This window comes from Pholcus phalangioides, unplaced genomic scaffold, assembly GCF_987345545.1.
Source record: "Pholcus phalangioides strain wild (caught in Gottingen) unplaced genomic scaffold, Ppha-v1.0 ptg000008l_1, whole genome shotgun sequence".
NCBI lineage: Eukaryota > Metazoa > Arthropoda > Arachnida > Araneae > Pholcidae > Pholcus > Pholcus phalangioides.
In genome coordinates this window covers 8,398,665-8,405,245 of record NW_028301601.1, presented here as the reverse complement: position 1 = coordinate 8,405,245, position 6,581 = coordinate 8,398,665, and positions in this window count along the sequence as shown.

Here is a 6,581-nt window from a genome sequence, read left to right as displayed (position 1 = left end):
GTGTCCTGAAGAGGTAGCTTTTCATCATCTACAGTTTCTTTGATCTTATCAATTATGTTACTAACATTTAACTTATCATTATTTAGCAATACATTATGCGCAAAGCATACCATCATCTTATTTTTACCAACCATGGTTCGCGACATTTGCACTACTATTCACAGATAAAACTCGGCCAAAAAGAAAATGACAACAGAAGCAGCACTTGCCATTTTGTCACCGCTAATACAGTTATCCATTCATCTAGCCGATATATATCCAATTGGCACTAAATGTCTCGGACGTGGATCCAAAGTATCAAAATTTGCAGAAATCTCCTAGTCACCCCGCCACACACACGGGCGTCACTGCCGTCCCCACGTAATCTTGAGCACTGTCCGAAAACCGAAAACCGTAATTGGTGAAACGGGGTTCCAATGGATAGTTATAATCCATCAAACCCCCTTCATCATGACTCTGCCAATTCCTGTGCAGTAGTGCGCTTTGCAATGATAGTTAGATTCTAATAAGGTGGGTGAATACGTAGGTTCACCTAAGACCCAAGGGGGTTTTTTTTTTTTTCTTTTAAAAGTTTTCAAATGTTCATAGACCTGGCAACACAGGTCGAGGCATGTGTAGAAAATTTTTTGGTCTTTTTAATCGTGCTTTGTGTCTACTGTCGTATGATGAAATCTCCGCAAGGTGTGGAAATTCAGAATCGTTCAATTTATCAAATAAGTTCTTTGCCAGTTTCTTTGCATATGACGTTACATCAGCCACTCCGGAATCACGTCTGATATTAACGTTTCTAACGTACCAAGGTAGTCCGGTGTATCTCCTCAGAGTCTTGTTCTGAAATCTCTCCAGAGCGATGATATTCATTTTCTTCGAGAACAACCAGACAGGCGCAGCTAGCACTGTCCACGCACATTGTGGTATTACTAATATTATTTTACTTTACACAAACATCAACTGTTAAAGTTTAGCGACAAACTTGATAATTTCATATATATTATTGCTCAGAAAATATTTGTTAATGTCATAGTGTATTTCTTTTTTATGTAGCACATAATTCTTCATTACTTCTAATTTGACGGGATCATTCACAGTTGTGTTTTTTATTTTATAGGTGAGAGAGAGAAAGGGGTTCTAGTTTCTCAATATTATAATACATCCTGTATATTGTATAGTTATTTTCTAAAAGGGGTATTTTGGCTGATGAAATTTTCTTTTTTACCCGTTTGTTGTTTACAGACAAAAATAACTTCAGAAAGGCACCAATTTTTTTATGGTTAATACTAGGCTGACCATATTTTCTCGAGAGAAATACGGGACATTGGGATTCCAAATACGGGAAAATACGGGAAAATACGGGACATCGCCAATTATCGCCAAAAACAACGCTAAAACCAAACAAAGTTGCCAAATATTGTTGAAATTACGGAAAAATCACAATGGTGGGAAATGATGCATCGCTGCAAATTGCAGTGGATTAAAATGTATTCCACGAAAAACAAACGTTCAAGACAAATGTGGGAGATTAATATTCTCATATATAGTTGTAATTATCGTAAAATAATTTATGAGTTGAAAAATAATGTCAATCTTTGACTTCAATAAAGAATAAAAATTCAAGTAGGCTTCGTGTAAAATACGGGAAAAACCGGGACACTTTTGCCAAAAAGTCGGGACGGCCAAAAAAACAGAAAATACCGGGACTGTCCCGGGAAATACGGGACGTATGGTCACCCTAGTTAATACACTTGTAAGTTTCCAAATGAAAGTTGAGAATGAGAGGACTTTCTACTGGTCAGAAAAAAATTCCCTACGTTGTATACGAGGTAGAATGATTTTTTTTTTCATTTCTCTGCACAGGTATCGAAATTCTGTGAGCAGAGAAACCACAGATCTGTGCAGGTGAAATTATTTCAACTATCTGGAAAATAAAAAGGATCCTTTGTATCCCACCAAAATAAACAATGAAAATTATTCAAGGGGAAGATTTTTTTCCTCATTTCAGCTTCATTTTTTCCCACGAAATTCGAGCACTTGACAAGGACCACAGATTTCTAGGCCCTCCGATGAGGGCTTTGCCCCCCTCCTCCCGGGATGCGGATTTATCGTTTTATGGCCTGTGGGGAATACAAATTATTTTGCCGCCATTCATTCACCCATTCTAAACTAGTTTTCTTTACTGCAAATTCCTCCAAATTGCTGCCCCGGACTAGGGTGGCCAGATAAAGACATCGAGGACTAGCCAGAGCCAAACGGCCGCACTGGAAGTGGCCCAGTACCTGGGCTCTCCAAAGAAACACTGTAAGAGACGGTAAAATATCTGCGCACCGAGAGGTGGCATATGTCGCGAGGCAGGAAGAAAAGCAAATGTGAAAGCCGCGCCCCGCAAGCGGCCATGTATATAGATGCTATATGCTAAATGTATTGTCCCTTGAGATAAAACGACCTGGGAAATTGCGGACACGGATTTCTGGGGTCTGGTCGGTGTTTGGAATCGTGGGCCCGCTCCTGTGCCTACCTTGGGTTGAGAGAGCCGCAGGTTCCTTTACCAACGATGGCGGAAGGAGTGCCCGGGTCTCACAGCGTGGAGCCCAATCATAAAGATCGAGGAATGAGGGCACCGGGCCGTTGGGGCTTAGAGCATATAATCCGGACTCTATAGATGACATCATAAAGAAAACAAGACAAGGCCTGACCTTTGCTCCGGTATTTGCTCCCGTTATCTCGTAAGGCTGCGGATTGTCTTTTCTAGGGAAAAACATGTTAATGCTAATCTAATGATTTCAATCCGTTTTACGTTATGCACTTGAGTGCAAACAAAGCACTGCTGTGTGAAAGTTCACACTGGAAATATTCTGGAGTCCTTGAAACGAATTAATCAGTTTTACATTGATTCCTATGGTGAAGGGGGCGGGGGAGGACTATTTCGGTTTCTGAACAGTTCGGTTTACGAACAGACTTCCGATATACAGCGCCATGAAAATCAAAAATATGTGCTCACACTACTACATACCTCTGTGTGATAATATTTTCGCGATACATTGTTAGTTCGAAATTCTACACTGTAATGCTCACCCAATGAGAGTTTTAAGAATGGGTCCGGTTTTTGTCCCCGTTATTATTAATGAATGTCCCGGTTTTTAACAACGATTTCTGGGATTTATCTCGGTTTCACTAGCACATCATCTGGTCACCATACCCCAGATCAGTGTTTCCCAAAGTGAGCAATATCGCTCCCCTGGTGGGCGATGGAATGGTTCACCGGGGCGATAGAAGCTACGGATTTAACATAGGATCCTATGGGTTCACATGAGTTGGGGGGCGATCGAAGAAAAAAACTTCTGAAGAAGGGGGCGATAAAATGATAAATTTGGGAAACTATGCCCAGACTATAGCCTGTTTAGACCCCATCGCATACTATTACTACTCTAACCCACACATGTACCTCGTCCACATTCCTCTGCGGAACTTCTAACGAATTGGTACATGTTGGAATATACGTGTCCGTGTTGTGAACCTAACGGGAAGCTTGTTTCTGTGTAATGCTTGTTATAGTGCTGCCATCTAGCCCATATTTTTCGAACTATGAGTGAAGTGTAATGTTAGTAATGAAGTGTAATGTATCAGTGATTTAGTTTGATGGAACTTTCAAATAACTAATATAACGATCGATCATGACTAGCAGGGCCGCAACTGAGGGGCAGGTGGGTCTGGTGCCCGAGCGCTGAACCAGAAGGGGGCACCGAATTCACCCTTTAACTGCTTTTTCTATATTACAAGGGGTGCCAAAATTTCTTCTTGAGTGAAAACCAACTTCAGCAGACCACCACTACGGTGGGGTTCGAACCCGGCACCTCGCGATGCGAGTCCGTCACTATAACCACTCGACCACCGCAGCGCCCCCCCCCCATACTGTGAATGTGTCTCTGTGTCACTATCTTTCGGTCGTTCATAAGTTTTCACACCCTCTAGGACCTAGAAAAAATATCGTAATCTGTCACATACATTGGAATCTAATGTATGTCACAGATTACGATATTTTTCTAACGTATAATGCATTTCATAGATCACTTGAGAGTCTCTCGGAAAAAGAAATTTGAATCCAGTCAACTGAAAGAAACTGATCAACAACTGATGGAAAGGTTTTTTCCATCATACATTTGCCTTCATTCACCATTGGAAGGTCATTGCAAAAGCAGCTCCAAATATATGTGGATCACCGCGAATACTACGGACTGGTCACAACATTAACGACTTCAGGTACAAGGTTTGCCAAGAAATTTGGATCATCTCTATTTAACGAAGTGGCGATAAATCTGGTAACCTTGACCTAACATAGCCGCACGTTAAAAAAGAAGAAAGGGGGAGGGAGGAAAAATTATAATAGGTAAGGTAGAGATAAGAGACTTGTTTAGAGTCCTCCCTTAACCCTCACCCTACGTGTTCTCTTTCACTCTTGCATGTATGTATTACATAGATACATTGTAAAGAAAGGAGGGAAAGAAAAGGCAGCATCCGTAGATAATAGAGTTGCTATAAAGCTTCGCGATGGTGAAGATAGAGGAAAGAAAACACAGAGAACTTGTTTGAATTTATTCCACTGGTGTTTGGACGTAATACTACGCCCGTGATCGTAATGAGATTAAGTACGGAAATGTTTGTCAACAAAGGAGGTTGGTGAAAGACCAGTAGAGTGACCTGGGGAGCAAGAGATTAAAGAGTGAATTAGAGGTTGTACAGTCATGTGATTGATTGAAGAGTGACCTAGAGAGCAAGAGACAAAAAGAGTGAACTAGCGATCAAGGGAATAAAGAGTAAAATAGAGGGTGTATATAATCATGTGAGTGATCAAAATAGTTTGCAAACATGTGAGTGATCAAAATAGTTTGCAAACATGTGAGTGATCAAAATAGTTTGCAAACATGTGAGTGACCAAAATAGTTAATAAACATGTGAGTGACCAAAATAGTTAATAAACATGTGAGTGACCAAAATAGTTAATAAACATGTGAGTGACCAAAATAGTTAATAAACATGTGAGTGACCAAAATAGTTTGCAAACATGTGAATGACCAAAATAGCGTCCACACATGAGAATGACCAAAAGAGTGCCCTACAGAACGAGGGAACAGGTCAGTGAACGACCTGCGCACGAGTGTGCAAGCATGTGAATAACCGAAAGACTAACTTGGAGACAGAGGGCGCATTTACAAGGGCGGGGGCTGAGCTCGCTGTAGCCCAGTGGGACAAGTTCGACTAGTGAGTGGTCAATAATGTCAGGCTAGAACAAGGGAAACGCGGCAAAACCATAAATTCATCTCTGCTCCAGCTATATTTTGTTTCGTGACCAAACGTTCCGCTTCGGGTAGGGTATCGAATTTGTGATTTTGTTTTGGCACAGTTTTTGTCTGATCGGTGTATATTGAATTACACAATAATATTGAACGGAAAATTATAAAATGAAAAAGCAAAAGGAAGATAACTTATTTACGTGCTGCCATCTTATGCCAGAACCTTATCTTACGTTGACCAGATCCTGCCGTATTTTATACTTCTAATAAGTTTTTTTCCCCTCTAAGTTTATTGATTATGATTAGTTTCAATTGTATATCATCGAGATTATGAAATGACTTACAAAAAAATCTCTAAAGTTAAATGATATCTTATATTTTTGATAATTTCACGTTAGGGCTTCCTTAAGAATCAGTGAGAAATTTAAACGCTGCTCCAGACTCAACAGTGAAGTGGTCAGCGTACGGAACAGCGTCGAACAGGAAAGCTCATCGGAGTCAATAGACTCGGTACGCCCTGAGGAAATGCATCAACTTCATGTGACGTACTTCAAAATTATTTATCATGTCGAGGGCAGTATATAGTGGGCTTTGTCGCGAATGCGAACCGATCTCCCCCGTTAAAAAAGCCCCGCCACAGAGAGCAACAAGCCTACAACGATACAATTAATCATTACGCTTCACTCCCAGTTAGAGAAATTAATGGCAGCATTAATTGCCACAGCCAGCCGTTGTGGTGGTCGAGTGGTCATAGTGACGGACTCGCGATGCGAAGATCCGGGTTCGAACCCCACAGTGGTGGTCGGCTGAAGTTGGTTTTCTGTGGTTCCCAACTTCAAGGCGCAAATGCGAGCCGATCTCCCCGTTAAAAAGTCTCGCCACAGAGAGCAACAGTCCCACAACGATAAATCATTCAATCATAACACTTCACTCATAGTTTGAAAAACTGGTGGCAGATGGCAGCACTACACATAACAAGCATTACAGAGAAACAAAAAACTCCATGCCAGATTTCACTACACGTACACGCACATTCCCGCATGTACCGATTCGTTGGGGGTTCCGCGGGGGGTGGGGATGTAGCAGTAGTAGGTAGGGCTCGGGGATCCATGATGTTCTTAAGTCAGCCATCTCGTTGGGCAATCTGCCTGTTGTGGCGTTGTATTTGTATTATACAGAAACAAGCTTCATGTTTAGGTTCACAACATTCACGTACATTGTACCAATTCACATTGTACCATTCACCAACATGTACCAATTCGTTAGAAGTTCCACAATGGGATGAGGTGCATGTAT